The following is a 25,909-nucleotide window of genomic DNA, read 5'->3' as shown; positions in this document are numbered from 1 at the left end:
GTCAGGCCTTCTGTCCTAGAAGATGTCCCCTCTTCATGCCCTAAGATTAGGGCTGACCCTGGGGTCCCCTCAGCAGACACCTGAGTCACTTTGCCTGTGGGTGCAGCTTGCTGATTCTGCCTGGCCCGTGGGACCTGCCTTCGACCCTCACCTGGGCCCTGTCTCATTGAACTAGGGCTCTGTCGTGCTGTTCTAGTCCTTGGAGCCCCTGGTCCCACTCCTGAAGTCCTGTGCTGACCTTGTTGCCACAGGAACAAACAGCCCCATTACCAGGAAGATAATTTTCTCTAAACAAACACAGCAGCCCTGCAAGGCTCATCTAACATTTGTTTCTTCTCAAAGAGACAGCATTTGACACTCTTCCGGTTCTGAGAAATAATTTGGGAGCTGAGAGGCACAGAGCGCCTGTTAGCACAAGGTTGGGGCCCTGGGTGGGAGGAGGCGCACCCCATCGAAGCAATTGCTTTCTCACGAGGTCACAGAGGAACCTGCCGCTTGCCTGAGGACTGCTCAGCAATGACAGGTTTGGGTGGAGGTTTTGAGGGTCCTAAACCATTTGCCCACTGGGTGTGTTGCAGGAGCCCTCCCTGGGGGCCTTGGGGGCCCGAGTACAGCTTGTGGGGTCGTGTGTGTGTGTGTGTGTGTGGGATCTCTTCAAGGCTCTAATAGGGCCATGCTGTGCCTTGAGGATCCAAATGGTGCACAGTGATTGGGGGCCTGTCTTGGGAAGCTGTGTCCATTGAGAAAAGATAAATAAAATAAAATAAAGTCACTGAGGCCCCACTTGTGAGGATTCTACTTCAAGGTCTAAATTCAGAAGGACAGCCTGTTCTCAGTGTCTCTCACCCTCTTGCTCATGCCAAATAATGCCAGACACCTGCTGTCTTTCCTCCCCATACAGACCCCGGGCAGCAGGTCACCAGGCAAGCAAATTCCAGGTGTTGCTTGGGGGCCGGGGAAGATTGCGAGCAGCCCTGGAGGTGTTTGGCCAGAGGCTGCAGATGGAGCAGATGGACGCTACTAGAAGGGGGTAGTGGGATGCTGGCTCAGGGCACTGCCTGGGCATGAGGCTACATATGGAAGAGAGGTCGGCACAGACATGGGCCGCCAGTGCTGGCGCCGTCCTACGCTCATCCAGCCGCACCCTGGGAAGACCATTTGCACATCCTGAACTCCAAGCACATCTTAAGGAGCAAACCTCACCAGTCCGTGCCCCCAGGTCAGACTGCTGCTAATCAAAATGCTGTTTCTTTAATTAGAACCAAGTTGAGTCATTAAAAACACTACCCTTCTATTGCTGAAGTGTGACATTCCTTCTGGATCCTAAAACGTCGTCCCTGGGGGAGGAGTGGGCTGCAGTGAGACACAACAGAAGGCCTTTGGTGTCTGCAGCCGAGGCCCCAGCAGACGTGAGTAGCGGCCCCTTGGTTCAGCGCCCCCTCCTTGCCTCCTCCGCGCCCCTCGCCCTCCCACTGTCCTGTTCCCCCTCCCCCCCCACCTGCGCACACACAGTGCCCAACACAGCTCTGCCCAGTGCCCATGGCACTGTACTGCTCGGGGCCCTGCCTCTGCTTTGCGCTCTTTCTCTTTCTTAAACCCTTGGCCCAGCCCCTTGGACAGAACTCAGGCATCGGAGACCTGGATACTCCCCACCTGCCAATCTCCTTCCCACCTCCTGCTTTGAAATGGTTGATAAACGAACACTCTAAAATCTGAGAGGATGGCCAGTGTCAGAAGCTGAGGAGACGGATGAATCAGGCACAGTCCCTGCCCTCCTTGAACAAATTAACTTTTTGGGGGGGTGCCAGGGGGAATGTAAACAAAGCCATGGGAAGAAACAGGCTGGGCAGGGTGTCAGGGGACTGTGGACAGGGCTGGCTGGGGCATAAGACCTAAGCAGGCAGAGGCCATCAGACTCAGTGAGGCAGGAAATAGGGAGCCATCAAAGGCTCTGGAGTAGGTGAGTGCAAGGCAGCGGGTGACACGTAGGGAGCTCTGCCAGGCGGCCCTGAGGTGGTCAGAGCCTGGCACTGAGGCAGCACTGGCATGCTGCCCCCGCTGTGCCTGGCCACGAGGGAGGGGGAGTCTGCACGGGCTCACCTGCCCTCTTGGTACAAACAGGCAGAGCTCTGCTTGAAAGAAGAAAGAGAAGGGAAGAAATAGTTATGAACACCAAAAAGAGAAAACGAAGAAAAATCAAAATGGAGCTGGAGCTGCGGAAGCCCTCTAACAGTAACACTAGCTCCATTCTGAACAGTGCCTGGGCAGAAGGAGGGACACTGAGTAAGGTTCGAGTAAGTCCTGCCAGGTGCCGGCCTGGCGGGGACCCCAGCCCTTTCCCTGAAGGCTGCCCCTGGCCCAAGACTCTCCTGCCCACTCCCTTGGCCCTGAAACCTCACCCTGAGAACTGCCATGAAGTAGAATCCAAACTCTTACATCTTCCCTCAACAGCTCCAAAGGGATCATTTCCCAGTGTCTTCTACATCCCAGGGTCTAAGTGCTACCACCCCAGGGAGTCTCCCTGACCCTCCAGCTCACCTGGACCTCCCTCCTCCAGATGCCCTGGCTGGACAGAGCTCAGCACCGTCTGGCACAGCTTGGGGCTGGAATGTCCCAGTGGCAGGAGAAGCAAGGGCTGAATCAGGCTTTCCACAGACCCCAGGATGGGCCCTTGGGCTTGGCCAGGTCCAGGCACAGACTCTGTTAAAACCTGCCCTTTGGGCCCTCAGCGCTCTCAGGGTTAACCATAGCCCTGAGCACAGGGTCCTGGGAAGGGAGCCGGATCCGTGGTCCCATCACCCAGGCACCAATAACTCAGTTCTGCGGAGAGCACTGTCCTGGGTGCCAGAGCACTGCAGATCACCCTGGCCTGTGCTCATGGAGCCTGTGGCCTGGGTATGTGTGCAACATGGTCACAACTTGAGGCCAACTGCTCAGTGTTCCTGGATATAAGGTCAAGCAGTGCTTAGAAGCCTGGGTTCTAACCCGACACTCTCATTTCTTAACTGTGCAACCTTGGGCAAATCCCCTTACCTCTCTGAGCCTGGTTTCCTCTTCTCTAAGCTGAGAGTCATAATAGGATCTGCCTCACTTACTGTCTGTGAGGACCTGACATGTGACAAGCACTGAGCATTGTGCCAGGCTCCTGGGAAACACCTTTTGGCCTGTGTCACTACCCGAGAGGGACAGCAGACCCTGAGACTTTGTGAGACCATCCCAGATCTCCAAATTCACGGATGTCAAAACACTTGTGCAAAGGCCCAGGTTTTTTTTAGAGATCTTATTTCTATGGAGCACATTTTAATACATATCCACCCACTACAAGGTAATCACCTTTTTAGTCTGACAAAAATGTTCTTTCTCACCCACAGGCTATGGTTCAAAAGGGCTTTTTAATTTATTTTTTTATTAAAAAAAAAAAAAAAATCCAGTCAGAGAAGCTGCTGTGTGAGGAGGGGGAGGCACAGCCAGGTGAGTTAGGGGTTGAGGGGGGTGCTGACTGCTCTTGAGCCCTATGGCTGCTCTGGAGCCTAGAGATTGTGCCCAGGGTCAAGGCCACATCAGGGCATGGAGACCTTCTACTATACCTTGAAGCAAGGAAGGGCCAGAGGGAGGGGTGTGGGGACAGCTTCGCAGAGGACGTGGCTTTGAATTGTCCTGCATGACTGGAAGGATCCTAACAAGTGGCCGGCCTCCTGGCTGCTTTGCGAAACAATTTGGTTCTCTTTGTTTTTACTCAAAGTCTCTGTGAATGTCTGGGAATCATAAGACACTGGTCACCTCGATGCTGCCCACAGACCATGTTCCTCCTCTAGGCACGAGTGGAACATTTTTAAAAGGAAAACCTAATTAGAGAAGTATTGATTTTAAATTTCCTTCCATCTCTTTCACTTAGAAATAATCTCTCGACTCTGGTGGCCCTGCTTTGCTGGGTGGAGCAGACTGGAGATCACATCTTTACAAACGAGGCCAGCACCAGCGTTTCCCAGCCAGAAGTCCTCAGCTCTAAGTGCACCAAAGCTTCACAGAGTAACTGTTTTCCACAGGAAGGGAGCACTGATGCTGGGAGTTGATGAGTTACAGCCGCACGCACCTTTGTGAAGTTGGCATTGGTTTGGGGACATTACCCAGGCTCTGGCCTCCGATGGGCAGCGTTTGGATTATTTCCTTTCTGAGATGCAGGCATGGGAGTCCTACCCAGCTCAGCCCTGGTCCTACTTCTCCTCTGCCCAGAGCTTTGGATGGCTGTCCCTGGCCTGGCATTCGAGGCCTGTATACTCTGGCAGACCTCACCACTGTGGCTCCCACTGTCCCCTTGTAGGGAAAGTGAAAACACTTAGGAAATCTCACCACTTTCTCCTGGTGAAGACCTCAGTTATATAAACATGATATAGCATAGTCATAACAGACATCATGTTAGTTGATTAATGTCTGGCCCATCCTTGGCTGAGAGCCACTATTGTCCTGGTTCCTATAAGACTGGCCAGGGACTTTCTGGGGTGTGGTTTTGTCCCCCGAAGAGGAGGGTTTGTCTATCCTATACTGTTTAGCCTGCTGCTGGCCGAATAAAGGGTATGTCTCATCCTTTGGCTCCACAGCTTTCCTTCGGACTGTCTGGATCTAGTGTGAACCTCCCTGGCCCTAATCGTCACTATTACAGTTGGCATTACACTTGGCCTAGTCGGGGAGATCCATCTCAGTCTGGTATGGAGCCTTTGGCTCCCTTGGAGGGTGGGAGAGATGGCTGGCCTGGAACCAGTATGTGGTAATCGTTGGCCAGCCTCTTGTGGCCTGGGCCCCCCACCGAGGCATGGCCAGCTTGGATGGACGCCCCATCCAGATTGAGAAACCGCTCCTCCAGGCCCGGGAGGCCTCCGACAGAGGAAGTGCCCAGACAGCTGTGGGGGCCATGGGCTGGATTTTTCTTACAGCACTCCCTGTGGAGACCCAACAGAAGCAGTGTGAGGCTGCTCTGGTCCAGGAGCTCCAGAGTGAACTGGAGACAGAAAGACAACAGAGACAGACGCTGGAGGGGCCCAGACACCTTTTGGAAGTGGAACAGCAGATACCTTTTGGAGGCCGAACAGCAGAGGCAGGCAATGCCCCCCCCCCCCCCCCGCCAAGTTGCTGGGGTCTGTAGAAGTGGTAAACTTCTCGGGGGAGGAGGAGGGTAGTCCTTTGTTTAGGGCTAGACCCCTGGTGATGCAGAAGAGAGGGTCGTGGCAGCCACGGACCCCGGGGGGAGCCAGGGGGCTCCTCCCCAAGTAGCGGAACACTCTGCGTATGGGCCCTACACGCAGGCGGAGTTGGTGGAATTGGGGCAGCAGTTCCCACAAAAACCTGATGAGCCCTTAGCCGAGGGGATGCTGTGGCTGTGGGATTTAGGGATGGATGGTATAGCCTTAGGGGGCAAGACATGGAAAAGCTGCAGGGCGCCGGGAGGCCGGGGCACAGTGAAGCTGCGGTGCAGGGAGCGGCCCTGTGGGGTCGCACGCTGTGGCCCCAACCTCCAGCGGAGGGAGTGTGCCCGCATCGGGACCTGCCCAAGGCCTCCCGTACCAGTGTACTAATGTCACCTGGAGCGCACTGACTGTTCTGCCCACTTACTAGCGGATGCCTGGCCGAGGGCCGAGCACGCGGCGTGGGCTCGCCAAGGGAAGGTGCGGGCTGTGCCTGAGGCCACCTTCCGCTTGCGCCTCTGCGGCTGGAACAGCTCCGGGGTCTGGGTGCCCCTGAGGGCGCGTGGGCCCCTGAGAGGGCGGGTGCGGGCCTTAGCACCCGGTGAGGCGGAGGCCCTGCCGGACCAGTGGCGAGGCTGTGCGCCAGGAGCGGGGAGTCCCGGGGTGTCGCAGGAAGCAGTGCTGCCCTGGGCCTGGGCCTGGGCGCGGCGGGGCAGCTGGCACGCGGCCTGCAGCTGAGAGCGCCAGTGGGCACCCGCTGGGCGGTGCAAGGACGGGTGGGGGTGGGGCGGCCGCGCCCTTGGCGCAGGGCCTGCATTCCTGGCGGCCGAGGGGCTGCTGGCCACCGTGCTGTCAGGTAACAAGACGTCAGCCTGTATTTTGCAAGATGGGCGGGATTTACTGTTACTAGTGCCTATCACCTCGCTCTCTTTTGGCCCTGAGTCTAGTATGGACCAATACCCTGGTGGATTGGGCTCCCATCTTGGCGACTGTCTCTAATCAGTCAGCCTGGAGTGAGGATAGGGCGGCTAATGGGTCTGAGACTGTGGATGTCAGCATCCCCTGGAATAAGGGCTTGAGGGGTGCAGCAGCTGATCCCCCCAGGACTGCCCTGGAGACTGAGTCCCAGGACAACACTGAGCCCTCTGGCTCAGAAGAAGAGTCACAACACTCCCTTGAAGGGGAAGGACCAAGTTCCTGGCACTAGTGGGACAGAGGATACCCCTGGTGTCAATGGCCAGGGGCCCAGCCTGAAAAAATGTTGGACCATGTGAATGGCGGGCCTCCGTGGCTTCTGGTTGGCGCACCGCTTTAGTAATATGGTTTGTGATCGCCTGTACCCTCGTAGTCTGCTGTTGGGGTACATGGACGCAAAGTCCCTCACCCCTCATAGAGGGACCTTTGCAGAGGATGGCACTCGTGTAGATTGTGAGGCGAGAAACCCTAAAGGGATGGAATGTAGGGAAAGTGAAAACACTTAGGCTTTCTTGCCGTTTCTCCTGGCGAAGGCCCCGGCTATGTAAACATGATATAGCACAGTCATAACAGACATCATGCTAGTTGACTAATGTCTGACCCATTGCTGGCTGAGAGCCACTATTGTCCTAGTTCCTATAAGACTGGCCCGGGACTTTCTGGGGTGCGGGTTTGTCCCCCAGGGGTGTGGTTTTGTACCCCGGGGTGCAGTTTGTCCCCTGCGTATGCCTGGCTCGCCACCACCGGGAAGAAGAGGTGGATTGTCCCCCCTGTACTGTTTAGCCCCGCCGCCAGCTGAATAAAGGGAATGTCTCATCCTTCTTCGGCTCCACAATTTTCCTTCACGGTCTGAATCTAGTAGGACCCCCTGGCCCTGACTGATTGCCATGACAGTTGGCGTAGACCCTGGCACTACACCCCTATTGCCTGTGCCCTGTGCTCTGGGATACAGCAGCAGCCCATTTCCTGAAAGTATCTTGCACCGTCCAGTCTCCATGTCTTTGCTTAGACTGTTCTGCTCGCCATTTACTTTTATCAACCATATCCTTCTGGATACCATTCATATGCTAAATGCCACCTCCTCCAAGGAGCCTTCTGTGACTGCCATACTATAGTCCCTCCCTCACCCGCCCTCTGCCTGGGAAGCAGAACTGTGTGGTCGAAAAGCCATGTGTCTTAGGGTTGGACTTGCTTGGGTTTAATCCCACCTCTGCTACTTTTTGACTGTACTCACCTAATCTGTAAAATGGGGTTAATAATACTACCTGAAGGACTGAATAGCATAAAATATATAAACTATTTAGCACAGTGCTTGGCACAGAGTAATGGCTCAGTAAGGAAGAGTTACTGTCCTTCAAAAAGTATCATTGACTTATTTTTAGTATTCCAGCCCCATCTCTTACTGGATGGGTAGCCCTGGGAACAGTGACTTACTCTCTCTGAGGATGGGGCCTGGTGGAATCCATGGACCTTAGATGAGAGTTTTGGGGACAGGCACAGCCAGGGAGAGGTGCTGCCCCTCCCAGGGCTGGTGTGGCTCTGCCTGGGCCCCACTCCTGGCCTCTCACTATATTGAGCTGTCCAAGGTGATGTGGCTGCTCATGCGGAAACAGTGAATTCACATTCAGAATTCACAATACCAAACACAGAACCTGCCCAGCCAGAGTGCCGTAAAACTTGTCACAGAGCCCTACAGTGGGAAGCTCATCAAAACAGAGTACCACGCTTTTAATGCGTCCCCCACCCACCTCCTCTGCCCTGGATGCTGGGACAGGACCTTCTTGGGGCGCCTATTGTCCCAGAAGATCTGAGGTGCACCCAAGGCCTGGCAGTACCTGTGAAAAGGGCTGTGACTGAGCTCTATTGACCTACCTAGGTGGCAGCCTCTGTCAGGAGAGCAGGACAGCAGGACAGCACTGAAGAGGACACCTGGGGACTGAGGGGTCCTCCACCTCTCTGGGTCTCATGCCACCTTGCTCACTGTTCCTGAGTCAGATGAATAGTTTCCTGCCCTCCTTCCAGAGACAAGTATAAGGGTCTATCAGCTGCTGCTCTCCATACCCCAGAGGGGTGCAACGTAGGCTAGGGCCTGGGGAAGCACAGTGAGGCTGGTAAGGGACACTTTGGTCAAGGGACTTCCAGGTTCTGCCCTCTGTAATGGATCATTCATCAGGAGCAAGGTCAGCTCAGTGGCACTGGCCTCCCAGCCAACCTGTCAACATTTCAACGGTGCCAGAAATCCCAGTGGAACCCAGATATGGGACATCCAGGTTCCTTCCTGCCCATGGGGTAAGTGCGACCCTACCACCTGGGGGCAGGGATAACAGTGGGACCTTGGGGGCTGCCAGGTCTGAAGCCTCAGGGCAAAGCAGGGCAGAGCTGGCAGTCACATGTCTCAGCCTGGCCTGGAGGCCCAGTTCTGACTGCCCCACTTTGGCCTGTCCAACTTCAGTCCTCCATTGCGCAGACCAGGGACGCAGCAGGTACTTAGTTAATATTGAATAAATGTACTGTAGTCTTGAACCATCTCTCCTAATCCCTCCTCTGAACCTTTCTATCACCTCAGGGTAGAGCCTTTTCCTTCTCTGCCCATCCACGTTTGCTGTTCTTAAAGCCCAGCTGGAGCCATCTCCTTCGTGATATTCCACGGCACCTGCCAGTCAGGCCTCGTGGTTCACACACTATACCCACGCACAGCCTTCTGCCCAGGTGCCTCATTTCCCTACCTGGGTCGGGAGCTCCGGAGTGCGGGCCCTGGGCCACCACTTCCTTCCCCTCCTGAATGAATGACTGGGCCTGACTCCCTTCCCTGGAATCCCTGCTGAAGAAAACCCTCTAAGACAGTGTTGCAGACTCCAGGGATGAGTGAGAGGCCACAGGGTAGCAGGGCAGGTGTCCTGCAGTTGGGGGTGCTAGTCTCCCAGCTTGCCAGACTCCTGGACCGTCCAGCAACCTGTCCTGGCGCGGATGTGGCCTCAAGCCTGTTTTGCCTCCAGAGCTGCCAGAGCTTGGCCCAGCCATGGCGCAGTACGGGGTGGGGGTGTAGTGCACCTGGCACAGCTGGGCAGTTATTTATTTCCACTTTCCTTGACCATCAGTTCACTTGATGCGAAACAAAAACGGAGCAATGGCTGCTGAAACAAAAAGAACTTTGTCTCAATTGCATTTGTATTCCAATGGGTGAAATAAATTCCAGGGCCTTCCCGAGTGCGTCAGAAGCGGGGCCTGTGTACTGGGGGAGCTGCCGCAGTCCATCCCCAAGGGAGCGGCCAAGATGAAAAATGAGGCCTCGGGGCAAATCCTCACAGCCAGCCTGTTACTGCAGTGGTGGGGGCGTGCTGGGAGGGGCTGGCCTTTGGCCGAGTGTGCCCCTCCCAAAGGCGGATCAGGAATTAGTTATCAAATAATGGGAGGAGGGGAGCAAAAGCGTAAGAAGGGATTTTATCTCTGCCTGCTCCAGGAAGATGCAGGTGAGACTATTCACGCTCCAAATGAACAGAATGTTTAGAGTGGCATCAATCAGGGCACATTCAGCTTAGCACCCCTCCTGTGCCAGCACCAGGCCGGCTGGGATGACGGAGCTGGAGACGGAGCTCCTGTGAGGCTGCCTGGAGGCCCCCAGCCTCCTCCGGGGAAACAGGAGCCGCAAGCCCGAGCCTTCCTTAGTCCAGCATTCTGCTTGCTGGCCAGTCAGCAGCCTTTGAGGAAGCGGTCCCACAGGGGCAGCAAAACGCGGGGCCCAGGGAGTCATCTGTGCATCTTGACATGGATGTATGAAGCCCTTGAATTTCAGCTGCAGACACTACAGCTGGGCCTTGGCCGTGGGCTCAGTGGGGTGAGGCAGAGCGGGATCCACAGGAAGGGAGGCCTGTGGCCTCAAATCTCCCTCCCAGGAGCATCCACAGGTGGTTCTGAGAACTAGCCTGCGCTCCACAGTGATCGGGGCAACACCTGGACATGGGCGGGCTGGAGGCAGGTGCCCATGGCTCCAGATACGTGCCCTTCCCCTGTGTGGTCTCTTGCTTGCATCTGGTAAGTCCATCCACAGACTCCTTTTTCTTCAAGACGACCCTGTGAGACCACATTGAAATGCCGAGGCCCTGCCAGGGTGGGTGGGTAGCCTGTTAGCAGGTAGTGGTCCAGGCCCAGGGAGGTGGGCTTCTTACTCTGGTGCCATGTGTCCCAGGCTGCAGTCTCTCCGTGGGGCCCTCAATGGCCCCCTCCCGCGCCTCCTGTAGACATGCAGCTTCTCAAAGACCCTCCCACCCACTCGGAGGGCTTTGGGAATCTGATTATAAGTAAATTATGCATATGAGAAAAGGGGAGAGTACACTGGTGAGGCAGGGCATACAGGAGAGAGGGGCTGGGGGATGGATGGGGAGTGTGGCCACACTAAGGGTGCGGTGCCTGCAAGTAATGACCAAGGGGACACAGGGGAGGGGGTGCTGAACACCTGTGGCTGGAAACCTCGTGTCTGCAGGTGTGAGTGGGGCCAGACCCGCCAGAGGGGTGTGTACTGAGGAGAGAAGCTCATTAAGCATCTCAGGCCGGCCCTCCGCCTGTTTTGTAAAGTTCACTCATTTGTCTACGGCTGCTTTTGTGCCACAAGGTCCAGGGTTAAGTCGTTGTGACAGAGGCTGTATGGCTTGCATACCTACGGTATTTGCTATCCAGCCCTCTCTAGAAAAAGTGTAAGAGGCTGGCGGAGGGGAGTGGCTCACTCACAAAGGATTTGGAGAAGTGGGGGCAGAAGAGGTGGGCGGGGAGTGAGTGTCTCAAGGAGAGAGGACCTTGGCTGTGGGCTCAGAGTTCAAAGCTGATACAGACTGAGGCAGGTCCACTGGACGTGCCAGCTGTAGGTCTCGATGGACTTTCGCTGGTCTCATTTCCTCATCTGTACAAGTGTGTGGTAGGGGTGGCGAGGGACGTGGGAAGGCGGCAGAGGGAAGAGCCGGGAGCCAGGGGTAAGGCCATGGATTGATGAGAGGAGACCAGCCCTGTAAGGTGCTTGGCCATTTCAGGAGGGAGGGGCTGCCGGGTGTATAGCGTACGCAGGGTGTCTGGGGTAGCTGGCAAACCCTTCTATTTCAGGCCCAAGCTTGAAAACTTTTCTGAAATATGGGAGTCCATTTTCCTACCTTGGTCACAATTGTCCAGCCAACTTTACAGACTCGGCCTTGCCAGGCCATGAGTCTCCACCCAGGCCCGCAGGCATGGGAGCTGGAGTGTAGGGAGAGGAGAGAAGCAGCCAGCGGAACCGCGCTGCTCCTACTGCCCTGGTCCTGGCCCTTGCCTGGGTCAACCCACCTATTCTTTCCGCATCTTGTACCCCTTTCCACACCACGGCCCAGAACACAAGTCTACCTTGTTAAGGCTTTGCTATGCAGGCTTTTATTACCTGTGGCTTCCAGCCCTTCCTCCTGGGGTTGTGCTGGCCTCTGGATTCCCTGTGTGGCCCCAGAGCTCAGCCCACCAGGCCTGATCTTAGTTCCCTGCCTCTAGGTACTTCCCTCCCTGCACGCTGAAGGTGGGCTCTGGGGTCTGCACCCCACCTGGTACAGCCTGAGCCCAGTGGCCCCCCACTCCAGAAGGGGTTGTGCAGCTGAGAGCCTCCTAGAATGTGCCACGGTGATTCACCACAGTGGTGTCCCAGCCAGGCCCGGGCCAGCCTGTGCATCCCCCCCCCCCAAAAAAGAGTGTGAAGCTAACTAGCAAACTCATCATTTGAAACTCTCACGTTTCCTGAGATGAGATGATTCCTATTAACCAAACACCTTCATTTTCAGAAAATCCATGTTCACATCTTGCTCTGTAGAGCCTGCCCCCACGAGTGATGATTTATATTTTATTACAAGGTGAAAGAGACAAAAAAACCTCACTAAGAACAAAAAAGTCCGCTGACTCTTTATAGTAACTCCCCAGGCCTTTGATTTAAAGGGACATTGTCATCTTTAATGTTTTCGTCCAGAGGAATTAGGGAGCGCCACCACAATAATTCACGAGCTCCTGATTTAAGGGGCAGTCTCTGTGGTCGGGCTTCACTGTATTTCCCTTTTTATGGTTCCAGAGAGTATTTTTCTGAGAGATAATAATGTTGGGAGATATTTCTCCTTTGTCATGTGGAGGCCCAAGAAGAAAATTAAAATACGCTCTTTTGTCTCCCCTCCTGGAGGCCAGGCAGTGGATCCAGAGAGCTGTTGTGGGACACATGCTGTCATTTCTTCCCGTGGCCTGACGTGTCCCCATTGCGGAGACAGGGAAGCAGGCAGCCATCGTGACCCCGCCAGGAGCCTCAGAATCATCTTTCACTGCTCAGCCCCTTCGCTACCCCGGCACCCAGCCCAGCCCATGAGCACAAGAGCCTCCCAATATCATCCCTTTTTGTGGCCCTTTTCTGGTCCCGCCACTGCCTCCATGTTGGGGTCTCCATCACTCTCTCTTGTGGGTGTCTCTAGGTCAAGCTGGCTCTGATCACGTCCCTCCCTCCTTCCCTGGTCTCCCTGACTTCCTTGACAAGCCCAAGCCCTGTGGTCTGGATCTGGGGGCCTGTGGCAGAGACTGTTTTGTGCCCACCTAATAGGCTTCCTTTCCCTCCTATGGACCCAGCTAGACTACATTTTCCAGCTGCCCCAGCTGTCCAGTGTGGCCACGTGACTGAGTTCTGGCCAAAGAGATGTGTCAGAAGGGATGCACACAAGTCCTTGCTGGGCTCCCCCAAAATCTATGAGTTTCCTCTCTATCTGTATACTGTCCAGGCGCAGGGCATCCAGTAAAGGAATCTGGCTCATGAGATGGTATAGCCACTAAAATGAAGATGCCTGGGTCCTCGTGTCACCTGTGTATCCACAAATTGAGCCCCAGCATTGAACTGTTCCAGGAAGAAGGAATATCTCTACTGTTAAACCCCTGAGATTTGCCATTGTCATGACTGCAACCAGCCTCCCCAACACACACCCTTGCTGCTCTGGTTCTACTCTTTCCCTCCAGCACCATCTTCTGTTTCTCCCTTATTTGTCCGTGACACAAGGGACAAATTGGCCATGCCACATGGCCTAGGGCCTTCCCATCTCTACACTTTTGCTTAGTCTGTTCTCTCTGATGGGGGATGCCTTTCCCTATGCCGATATCTGCCAAGAAACCCCAGCCATCCTTCTCTGAAGACTTCCAGCATCTTTTTGATTGGGGGTCTTACACCCCCCTCAGTTTCCAAGGCAGTCTTTTGCCAGCCATTGCACAGCCTTTTTTTTTTTTTTCCAATCCTCACCTGAGGACATGCTTACTGATGAGAGAGAGAGAAAGAGAGAGAAAGAAAGAAACATTGATTGGTTGTCTCCCACATGCACCCTGACCGGGGATTGAACTCACAACCTAGGTATGTGCCCTGACCGGGAATCGAACCTGCAACCTTTTGGTGACAAGATGATGCCCCAGCCAACTGCGCCACACCAGCCGCGGCTCACAGCCCTTTAGCCTCACCTTTGCACGTGTCCATTTTCTGCAGGAGAGCAACTCCTTGGGGGCAGGGCCCGAATATCACTCATGCCCAACTTGTAAATGTTGAGGGAATGCTATGTGGGGGCAGGGTGCCCACTCTGGAGGCAGACTCCTGGATTTGAGTTTCAGCTCTACCGCCAATTACTGACCCTTTGGCGCCTCAGTTTCTCTCCTATAAAATGGGGACAAAGGGAGGACTCCGCCTCAAAGAACCTGCTCCCAGGGAGAGATGGAAACACCCGCTCATGCTCCATCTGTCACCGTGTTTTACTGCCGTCATCTGCTGATTCTGGATCACTCCCCACCCCATGTCTGATGACTGTAGCTTCTGGCCGACAATAGTCACTCGGATGCTCCTCCTGTGTTAAGACCAGGTGATAGAAACATCCAGGGGTACTGCCCTGACAACTCCCCACCTACTGGCCCTCACTCTCATGACCACATCCTGGAGTCTAGACATCGTCGTTACAAATAACAGAATCCTGAAAAATTTTATCTTCTGGCATCCAACTCTCTGACCAGCTCCCGTCTCTACTGGTTTATTCTCTCTGATATCCAGCCACCAACGATTCTTCAACTCCACTGGGACCCCCCAGTCTACTGACCAACCACTTAATTGTGTCACCCCCCCCCATGATGTCACTTCCTTCCCAGCCAGCATTAATTCCATGGGATTTATGTCACTGGAATCATACACTGCGCACACCCTCAATTTCCTGCCCCTCTTGGCACACCCCCAGCCCTGGGTAAAACTGTCTGTGTGCTCCGTGCCTGCATCTGTGTAGCTGAATGTGGCTGGGAAAGCACACTGCCCTGCAGACTGCTGTCCCTTCGAATTTATGACTATGGGCCTCAAAGAGGCCCTTGATGCTGCCCAGGGGCCTCACTGCCTTCTCTCCATATGTCACCCTCCCACTCTTCCAGACAATTGTTCCAGACCTTCTCTCTTCTCACACCTCCTCTTGGGAGCTTTTATTTCACCTCTAGTTCTTTTCGGTCCAACTCCTGACGCACCCGTTTCTCATGTCTGAGCCAGCCGTGGGTGGCCCCCGCTGACCCTTTAATCTCCCACTGCACCCTGTGTGCTGGGGCCCCCACACGTGGCCCACGCAGCTGCTGCCTGGTTGGTGCTCTGCCTGGCGAGCTCCTCCTGAGCTGTCTGCCTGCACCAAGGTGTCGGCAGGGGACCCGAGGGAGGGGTGGTCTGGACACGCATGAAAGGCAGAGTTGTGCCCATGCCATCCTTTCTCCAACTGGAGCCAGTGTCAAGCGCCAGCACACTTCTCAGCATCATTGCACAGAGGTGACTTTTGCAGATTGGGACCAACAGTAGGGCTGGACAGAGCGATAGAGAGGGGCCTCTGGAAATGCTTTTATTTGTGGGAGCTGAGAAGGGATCGATGCTTGCTGGGTTTTGGGCTTGAAAGGAGACCGTCCTCCCACGGGGTCCCTCACTCAGGGAGCATGGGGACTGCTCTTCTGAGCGACAAGCCTACTCCCTGGGGTCCCACCTTCCCCTGTGGGGCTGAAGCCTACTGGTCCCAAGGGTCCCTTTTCATAGAGTCACCTGAAAGGGACCTGGGGAAATGGGTCTGAGAGCACCTGTGGCACATGGACCTCGGGATCCAGAGAGAGGACGCAGAGCAGGGGCCCTGCTCTCCGTAGCATCATGTGGTAAGTGGCCCTCAGAGAGGTGCTGCACCCTCGACCCTATCCCAGAGTCACAGATTACAGGGTCTCTCTGGATCTTGGCCTCTTGGGGAAGAGACGGAGACTCCAAACGGTGCTGGCAGAGCAGGGTGTGGAGCCAGTGCCCTAGGCATCAGGTCTGGAATCGGCAGACCTGGCTCTGCATTAGCAGCTGTGCACCCCTTGCAGGCTCCCAGCCTCCCCAGCCTCAGTTTCCTGGTCTTCAGAACTTGAGGTCAGTAGGGGGCCCTGCCAGGTGCCTGGAGCAGGTCTGGAGCACACAGTGAGTGCTCAGCGGGCAGGGGGTGGGAAGCAGCCTGTACTGCAGCCCTGGCAGCACCCTGCCAGCCCGCAGGGCTCCCTTTGGGAAGACAAGTGACCCCAGAGACAGCACTCAGAGGAGCTGTCTGCCCAGCCCACGGTGCCCCTCATGCCACGTGGAGAGGGCAGGGTCCTTTGGGCCCATTTCCACTCTCACCTGGATGTGGTTTGCAATCCTGACAAATGTACAAACAGTTGTTGCGCCTGAAGCACCTGTCTGAAGACAAAACGCCTGCGCCATCTGGAGAAGCATGGCTCTCCAGGGCTCAGCTCGCTGGCTGCCTGGGGCGGCTCGCACGCCAGGCTCCCTCCCACCGCCACGGGCACATCGCAGGTACTGTGGCGTGGGACGTGGATGGGACAGTGCCGGAGGGCTGGAATTCTGGCTGAAGCCTGAAATCGAAAACCAGTGCCAAGTAGCCCCATGTTTTAAAAAATGACAGTAGGCCACTTAGTGGTGGTGGCCAAACGAGTCAGCGGTTCTCAGTTCACTACACCCCCTTTCCCCAAGCCCATGGGCTGAGAAGCCTCAGGTTCACTGGAGAATCTGTGCAGAGGAGAGTGAAGCTGATTTCCTGCTTGCACCTCTGCTGTGGTTTAAGAAATGTTAAGTGTGTTTGTTTGTCCCAGTACCAGCCTGGATCCCTAGGGCCCAAGGATGACAGCAGCCTCCACAAGTCAGGACAAAAGTCTGGGTCCCCCAGAACCCTATCAAATCCTGTGCAAGCTAAACGGGAACTTGAGGCTCAAAGCACATGGCAGTTAGTACCTTATTGCCTCCGCCCCAGAGGAACCCGTGCTCTTCTATCAGTGGGGAGCACCTCCCACATTCCCACCCAGCTGCAAAGGGCATTTGAATCCCAGTCCACTTCTTGGCCTTGGCCCTCCTCACAGTATCCAGCCTGGGGGCTTCTGGGTGGTGTTTTGGAAGGACTCCTCAGATGCCACAGCTATAAAGGGATGTAAGGGTGGCCTTGTGCTACCTGGTGGAAGGCCAGCTTTGGGGGAAAAGTGAGTTCTACCAGGACAGCAAAGAGTGAAAAGAAGCGTGGGTGGGAGCGGTGCAGGCTGAAGGCACCTCTCTGCCAACCCAGTGACCCAGTTAACCCAACACCACGTGGAACCATGGTGGGCCGCTAACTTGGGCTGGTGCCATTAAGTTAGTGGGCAATAGGAGAGCTCCCGCTCCGACACTCTGTTCTTTATCTTCTCTGGGAACTACTACCACCACTCTAAATCTTTTCTCTTTACTACAATTTAAAAAAACCCATCATGATCTTCAATCCTTTCGTTACAGCAGTAGTTAGCTAATTATTGATGGGAAAGGAAGCAAAGGGAGAGTCAGATGCTGTTGAGTGTGTTCAGTTGGGAAGTGGAGGCCTGTTTGCTTCACCAGGAGGCTACAGCTTCACACCCCAAGGAACCCCAGCATTGCTCCTCCAATGGGAAAACACCCCTCCCTTCCCTCCTCCGGCACTGGATTGTACTGGATTGTCAGGGGGAGCAGTGGGAGGGAAGGACGTGTGCAGTAGAAGTAAAAAAGTCACAGGGAGGTGCTTAACCATAGAGGCCTGCCAATCTAACCAGGGAAGGGGATCATTCATCAGGGGGTAGACCCCAATGCAAACCCACAAAAGTTTGGGAAGCTGATTGGTCATTTTGAAAAAGCTTCTGGTTCCTCCCAAGCCTAAGAATACATAATTCCAGGTAAACAAAGCACCTCTCTCTTTCTCTTGCTTGTGACCCACACTTGCCCATGTGTTCGCATGTGTTCTCTCTCCATAGCCATGTGGCCTTAGCAGCCAGGTGACCAGCGGTCTCGGGGACCCCACATACAGGCTCCAGGTGGGAGCCTGGATGCTGCAGCACAGCAACGGACTGCAGCCGGCACACAAGCTAAGCTAGCTGGATGCTGGACTGAACTAAGCTTTAATATGGCACAGGAGCTCTGGACATTGACTCTATTTCTGGCCCTGATTTTTCCATGGTGGGACAGACAGAGATGGGACATCAGAGGGGCATTCTCCTGATTTTGCATCACAAATAAATATTACCACCAGACCTCATCCCCCTTGTGGGTCCCCGGGAATGCTTTTCCTTGAGACACCGCAAGAACCCCACATCCACAGGCAACACTTACAGCAAATGTTTATCAAGCACCTACTACATACGAGGCTACAAATGTACCTTATGGAAAGCTCTAGGCTCAGGCAGTGCCAGCCTTGCCTGCTCTAAGGGGCAGCCCTCTTTCCTTTGCCCTTTGGTGCCCCCTGGGTTTGTAACTGCCTTGTCCCTTCTGCCGCTGTTTTTGTTCAGGCACTAATGGTCCATGGCCTCTGCCTGTATTTCAACAACATACCATCTTTCCTGCATCAGTTCTCTGTCTGCCCAGAGGGAGAACCCAGGGAGGGGCAGGGCCCTTTCTCTCTCCTCTCCCAGGAGAAGACACTTCTCTCTGCCTATCCAGGTCCTGTTTGTCCCCAGAGCCTGGCTCTCCAGCTACCTCCTGCCAGGGGCCACCCTGGTTCTGGGACTTCTGAGTGCCCCCAGCCCCAGTGTGTCCCACATGCTGTCCACTCGCTAAGTCGCTATATGTATGTGAATGGAGCCCTCTTAAACCCCTCCGCTCCCTAGTCCCTGGTTCCCTGTGTAGCCCACAAGCTGGACCTGCAAAGTGGTGGTGGGGTCTTGGGGGACACGGTCACAGAGGCTGGGAAAAGGTGGTTGGAGAGGAAGAAAAGACCACAAGGCAGAGGACAGTGATCTGTGCTCCAAGTGCTCCTTCAGGGTCGTACAGCCTTAGGGGTGGCTCATCTCTCAGAAACATGTTGGGTGGACCTTCTCTGCACCTCAGAACACTGGGGCCTCCAGGTGCCACAGAGCACATACCACCCATCTGGGCCACACCTCACTGAGATGTGGGTACTGCTGGCTGGACCAGGAGGCAGCAGGGCTGCGCTGGACCACTTAGTCACCCTCAGCTTGCTTTCTGGGCTCTTGCCTCAGCGTTGGCCTCTGACGAGCCTCTTGGAGGTCTGGGCTCTGGATGGCATGGCCATTCACATCCCAAGGTTTCTCAATGCTCTACTCCCTGGGAGCAAGCTTGGAATCGGTAATGTGACCTTCAGTACTTAATTGCTTGTTGAAGTCCTTTGAAGTCCTCCCAAAAGCTTTGCAAAAACACTGAGATTTACGAGGACAATACAGTGCTATCCTCATAAAAGCTGACATTTAAATTGTTCTCATTTTATATTTTTGCAATGAAATTCTTTGTTTCCTCTGCAGCCATTTCTGAGTATTTACTAACATCCAGAATTCTCTCTGTTCCACATAAAATTTCGTTTCTCCGTGGTGCGTAATGCCAGACTGGGTACTGTGGCATGTGAGTCTAAGACCCAGACCCCGGTCTGCAGCCCTGTGGGACAAGGTACCCAGCCACCGGGCCCTGCCTCTCCCTTCAAGAGGAGAGTTTTAAAAAAAATCAGCAAAACATCATATTTTAATGAGTTTTCTTTGCAATTTGTATATAATAGATTTTCAATAACAACCTGTAATTAGTTCATTTTCTACTATTCAATTGCTCTGCACTGAGGCCATTGACAGCTTCCAGCTGGGATCTTTAAAAATGGAAAGTGCTTGAAGGCTCAGCTCCAGGTAATGGCTAGAAAGTGCTGGGCCCAACAATACAGCTGCTGGGAGCGAAGCACCGGACATGGGAAAGAGGAAGGGGGCATCTGGGCTCTGAGTTTCTAAGAAGAAGGTGGTGGAGGGCCAGATGGCTGCAAGCGGCGCTGTTGGCTCAGAACTGACCCCTCCAAGTTGTGACGAGGGGTGAGACTGTCCCTCCCCAGAGCCCTGTGCATGCCTGGTGTGTGGGGTGGGGCATTCCACCAGCCCTGCTTCCATGGGGGTGAGATACTCATTGAACATCTCCCTGCCCCCCACCAAGGGCTGCCAATGCTTTTCCAGCACAGCCGGGGAAGTGGAGGGGCGAGTAGGCCCTCAGCTGGAGATCAGGCCCTAGAGCACCGGTTCCTTGAGACCTCAGACAACAGCTCTGCTCACTTTCCTGTTCTGAGAGTCATCACTTGGCTTTCAAGGCCAAGTCCAGCTCTCCAGCTGACACCTAGTATCCTCTCTAGAGATTTGCCTGGGCTGGTGCACCTGCAGCGATGAGACCTCACCACTCCCAGCAACTCCCGCAGGCTGGGCAGCTGGCTCAGAGAGGCCTCCGCAGATCTAGGCTAAGTCTGCCTTCTGCCAGCCCCTGCCTCTCGGTCCAGTCCTGCCCTCTGGGCCCCACCCATTGGCCATCTCCCCCTTGTGACAGCCTCTTCACTCACCCAAGCCCTTTGCCCCTTCAGGACCACACTTCCCCCACCTGTCTGAGCCACCTTTCTCCTTGCTCTTTGGCTATCTGCCACGAGGTGTGCAGGCCTCCTCAAATGTCCCTCTCTCACCCCTCTGGGGAAAGCAGGTCTTCCCTGCCAACCCTGCACCGCTATTCTCTGTCCCAGGCCCTGCTTGGTTTATTTGGTGACTCTTCTGTTTGAGAGTGCAAGCTCTATGCTGGCAGGGCCGGCTGCCTTCCTGCCCGTTGCAGCCCACAGAGTGGCCTCTGGGTGCCTGCTGATTTGATGCTTTCCTCCGCCCAGGCTCCCAGCCTCCCGGGAAAGTTGCTAAAACTTTCCTCACTCATGGTCTTGCCGCCCTGGCCTGCCCCTTAAACGGACACTCCTCTCCAAGTGTGGCTGAGTGAGAGAACGGGCCTTCACCCCTGCCTGGACCCCCTTCCTCCTTTCAGAGGGCCTGGCCCACCCCAGCTTCAGGGAAGACATGCCCAGTCTTCCCCCAGATCAGATACGGTGCTGCTTCCTTGAATATTTCTGGCACCGACCTGAGTCAGGGAGCTTGGGTCTCTGGATTTGCTCCAGAGCCTGCCCTCCCTGGCCTGCCAGGGCCCGAACTGGGGGACCCTGAGCTGGCAGGGTCTCCAGTTTTCAGGAGGGCATGCTGTGGCAGAGGCCCGAGACCCCGTGCTGTGTCTCCTTTTGTGGGTGTCAAGCTTGCTTTATGATGTGGCCTCAGGTGGGAGGGAGGTAGCCATGGGGCCGAGCTGAGGCTGTGCAGGTGTGTTTTAGGTTCTCAGGAGCTGAGCTCAGAAGAAATACAAACCCACAGTCTATGCTAATAAATTATTTTCAAGGTGTACGGATTAGCACAGACAGCAAAGCCGACCACTGGCCGGGCCCGGCCCTCTCGAAGCCAGGGCCTGCTGCCTCCGCTGGGGACAGGGAGGTGGCCATAGGCCCCAGACACCACAGGGCTGAGGAGCAGACTGAGCAGCAGCCCTTATCTCCACACACAGTTGTTGGAGGTAATTAAGCAGCAGGCAGGTGGCTTAACAGCCTAAAAAACACTTATCCCTAGGAGGCCTAAATGGCCAATTAGTGGCCCTGGGAGCAGGATGGGAGCTTTATGGAACAAGCAGCTTTTGTCTTCATTAGGGAAACACTGGGCCCATGTGGGCGTCAGGGGCTCACCTCACACCCATCGCTCATTCAGCCGATTGGGGCAGCCACGGGGGTGCTCTCATTGGTTCAGCCTTGTGGTCTCCCCAGCTAGGGTCCTGGCTGCAGGACCCCAACAAGGTACTTCCTGTGCTCCCTCTTCCCTGGTCCCCTGGACACATGCAAAGGCCCTTGGGGACCTTTGTGACAGTCACATTGTGTTTGGATCCCTTTTTGCCAAGTGTGTTTCTCGATATATTTCATCCCCTCTCTGAGTGAACATTTACCAAGGGCTTTCTGGATGCCAGACCCACGCTAGGCAAGAATGCAAAACAGCCTCTGTCTCAGGGGCCTCTGGACTAATGTGGGCAGGAGGACGATGGCATGGCACAGAGTGACAGGGGCCGAGGGAACACACAGAATCTTTCTCATCACCGCCATGGTCTCCATCATTCACCTACCTGGCCAATGACTACTTAGCACGACCACATGCAAGGTATCCTTCTCATTACTTTACATGTATTATCTCATTTAGCTCATGTGCGCGTAACCACAGACCAGCTCCGACGGTCAGAGACAACGGAACAAACTGCAAGTCATGCAGCTGAAGCATGGGCAAGGGAGAGCCTGGAGCCAACGCTTCTTCCCCCCATGGAACCAAAGGACAGGGACACGACCGGAACCTGCACGCTGGAGCCCTTTCAGAAGTGAAGAGTCCCTTGTCTCAGAAGATCCGGAACTGCAGCCCCTTAAGTTCCACCCTAAACCCTTGATCGGGGAGACAGACTTGAACCTTGTGTCCTGTCTCCTTTTGGGTTGACTTAGCAAAAAGCTTTTCTTTTCTCAAAAGCCGGTGCCATAGTATTGGCTTCTATGCATGCCAGGCAGCGGGCCCTTGCTCAGGAACAGTGGGGATTCTTCCCATTGCACAGAAGAGGAACTTGAAACCCAGCTTAACCTCTGGTAAAGAACTGTCCAAGGTCACACAGCTAGTAAGTGGCAGAACAAGATTTGAAAAGGTCTGACTGAATCCACATTCTTAACTATCAGCTACAGCCTTGTTACTGTGCAGAGAGAAACTCAGGGCTGTGGGCACACAGAGGGAGGTGTGTGGGGTTTGGTACAAGGAGGAGAGATGAAGGAAGACTTCTTGGAGGAGGAGACCATTGAGCCAGGACTTGCAATTTAGGGGAACCAACTGTGGGGACAGCGAGATTCTCATTACTGGAGAATTCTGATGAGTTGCAAAGTGTGTTTAAATGCATGAGAAGTTTCTGGAATCAGGCATTTGGGTTCAATCCCACTTCTTCTACCTGTTGACTGTGGGACTTTGGGTTAGTTACTTAATTTTCCTCTGTTTTGATTTTTTCATCTGTAAAATAGGGACATAATACACAGTGCTGACACATGACAAAAGTTCGGTGAGCCCATTACTAACTGAAGTGAGACTCACAAGCAAAACCATTCAGATGGCACACTGCCTGCCTTCAGGGTGCTCGGCGAGCTCACCAGCAGCCTCCTTGAAGCCCCTCTTTCTGTGCTCGAGGTGAGAAGGTACCCCATGCCTATCCTTAGGAGGGGGTGGTGAGGCTCACAGCACCTTATGTCTTCCAATTTTCAGCCCCTTTTGGCACCTCCAAATTAACTGTTGTATGCCCTTGAGAAAAGGAGGTAACTTGATTTGCAAGTCCTGTGTGAGCAACCGTGGCGTCCCTTTGGGATTAGGGGAGTCATCACACCAACGATCCCGGCCTCAGCCCAAACTGACTGGAGTGCAGGTGTCACTTGTTCTCTCAACTCAAGAGCCAAATGGACCCAGGTACAATTTTTGATAAATCCCATGCTATCTGAAATCTAGCTACTCACTATCCCAAACTCAGGATCCAACGGGGATAAAGCGGTATCCTGACCATCTAACTCTCTGTCTGCATCCACCCTCCGCATACACGGAGCCGGGGGAGGGACACTGATCACTGTGGTCTTCTGCCATCCTGCTCACCCCGGGAGGCTATGAGGACTGACTGAGATGATGGGTCTGGCGTGGTGTTTGGCCTGTGCCGGGCTTGATTTATTTTAGGGGCTAATGATGTGGCACCATCCTTTCATTTTGCAGCAACAATGCAGAAAAACAGCTGTAAATTCACCGGGCGACCATTTCATCTGTTTCACAGAGTTGCCCTGGATACTGAGGTATTGCAATAATCAGATGAAATCCCTGTTTTCCTGCCTGCCTGGAGCTGAGGGAGGGTGTCCGACCCGCACAGCCAGCTCTGCGGTCCCCAGGCACGGGCGCTCCTCCAGACACTAGGCCTCTGTGATCCTAGAAAGGTCACACGTGAGGCCTCCTTCCCTCACTGCTAGCTGCTCAAACCCTCTGCGTTCAACACACTGCTCTCACAGGATTCATTAAAACAACAAGTATCTTTCTGAAAAGCAGAAGAAACTTGTAATGAATTTGAAGTGAGAAAAAAAATCCTCATTTAAGCAACATATTTTGCCCAAGATCCCAGCCCAAGCATTCAGAGTAGCACAAAAACATGCATTATTGAAAAGCTTTTTAAACGAGCAACTTTTAGAATAATTTATTATGATGCACAGACAGGGCCGGCGCACATCTTGCTCACCAGTGATGAGCCAGTGGTTGGCTCCGCTGCTCGCTGGGTGAGGCCAGGAAGGAGGGTGGAGGGCATGTGTGGGGCGCACACTGTGCCTTTAGTCCCCAGGTCAGCCGGTGACTTGGAAAGCCAAGAGCAACTTGGACAGAATGTTTAGGTGATAAATGGAGGACAAGAGGGAGGCCACCTTCATATTTCACTCATGTCACTGTACAGAGACGGGTGACTGGGAGCCTTAGCTCCATCCGACAGTTAGAAAAATGCTGAACTCACTTCTCCCTGGGGAGGGGCCACCTGTTCTGCAGAGAATGGGACAGCCCCACCATGAACCAGCTCAGGTGAGCAGGGACACCACCAGTCACGGGATTCCCGAAGCGGCCCTTAGCCAGCTACAGACAATGGCAAACACATCTCATGAACGGCTGGGCCAGCTGCATGAGCAGATGTGATGTAAGAGGCCCCAGCCTCCACCCTTGTAAATACAACCCTCTTCTCCGGGGAAAATGCCCTAAACTCATCCTTGAATAGAGAGATTGGGTTGGTGCCAGGACCCACCCTGCCTGGTACCCAAGGACCCTGGCAAAGTAGAGACTAGAAAATAAAATTTTAAAGTCAATCTTTGCCAGCCCATCAGATCCAGTTTTAAAAATTATATCCAAAATGTTGTTGCTGACATGTTTGAGCTATTGCTTTCTGAGGTGTAGTGAGATTTCTTTAATGCCCATTGATTTCTGGGTAATAAGTTGTACCTATATGTCTCACTTCAATTACCTATTTAACATTCACTGAACCATAAATCCATTCCCAGAGCTCTGGGAATTTAGTTTAGAGTTCCTATGACTTTGAAAAGCCATTGATCCCGGGTGCGCTGAGTAGACTCATGTCAGGCCTTTATGGTGGGTTAACTCATTATGGGGCTTCCTTAATGTCTGAGAGTTTACATTTTATTGCATATCTGTTATTTGGGTTGGGCTATGATAAATGGTTTGGCTGCCTGGTTCAAAACAAGTCCAAGGCAACAGCAGAATCTCATTTGCTTTAAAAATGATGATCACCGTGCTTTTCAAATAATTGCCCAGGAATAAAGGAAACAGACACCGCATTGCTCCGCGTGCGCCACCCGGCTGGAGGTGGAGCGGGGGCTGCCGGCCTGTTCCGCGGGCAGCTCGTGGTTATCGGGACCCTCATTAGGGGCCAGGGCGCCTTCTCGCTCAGCAGGCGCAGCAGGTGTGCTGCTGCCTCCTTGAGGGAAATGCCAGCGGCCTCCTGTTGGGCCCCGGACTGATTCCCAGGAACAGAGCTCACCGGGTACCAGGGTGGTGCCTGAGCGGTGCCATTCTCTGTGGGATGCCTGGTGCATCCCCCAGGTCTTGAAGTCCAGCCTTGGCCCCTGGCTCTTAAAATGCACCAATCTTTGCCTTCATAGCTCCTTTCACCGAGGGGCCTGCTGGGGAGATCTCAGGAAAGTCCCCAGAACACTTGATGCCGCTTTCCCGTCATGGAGGGCTAATCTCCCTGTCATCTGTCCTGACCACCCCACTCTTTTTTTGTCCAGGTTCAACAGAGATTAAAATTATCAGGAGGTCTCGGTTTGGGAAAGGTGGATGGAGAGGATATTGCAGGAGGCGGACTCTGGGGGCAGGAGTGATGTGCACGTCAACAATTAAGAACATGCTCTCCAGGGGAAAAAGATCCCCCCCTTCCTTTTATTTGCATGGTGTAAATTTCTTTGGTGTAAATACTCCCAGCATGGATAATTAAAAGCTACCAACTGTTTGTTTGCCTTGAAAACTCTTGAAAATCTAACAATGGGTTCTCAAGAACTAGGCCTAGGGAGTTGCTGATACTTCCATACATTCTAAAATTTAGAGATTTATTTCAGGAAATAAGCTCCTTGATCCACAAAGCAAACACCTCTCGAAGCAGGCTAAGCCTATCAGTCATTCACACCTTATTCTGAACTACTATAAGCAGATGTGATTAACAGTGGGCAGGGAGGAGGAGCATGGGGAGCCATACCTAGTCACCGCACAACAAGCAGAGCCTTGTACTTTGGGGGTTGGACTTTGGTCCTTGGCAGCAGGGATGCCGTGAACTAAAAAGGCACTCCTGCATCAAGCTCATG

General features: G+C 54.1%; 1 protein-coding gene across 1 annotated transcript in view; it reads right to left on the bottom strand.

Moving 5' to 3' along the window:
- FSTL4 (follistatin like 4) overlaps positions 1 to 25,909 on the bottom strand; it is a 349,807-nt gene that overhangs the window by 72,550 nt on the left and 251,348 nt on the right. The window lies entirely within an intron of this gene.

Source organism: Miniopterus natalensis, chromosome 4 (genome assembly GCF_054644295.1).
Source record: "Miniopterus natalensis isolate mMinNat1 chromosome 4, mMinNat1.hap1, whole genome shotgun sequence".
Taxonomy (NCBI): Eukaryota; Metazoa; Chordata; class Mammalia; order Chiroptera; family Miniopteridae; genus Miniopterus; species Miniopterus natalensis.
The sequence above is the reverse complement of the archived record's forward strand: the minus strand, read 5'-3'. Positions and strand labels throughout refer to the sequence as shown.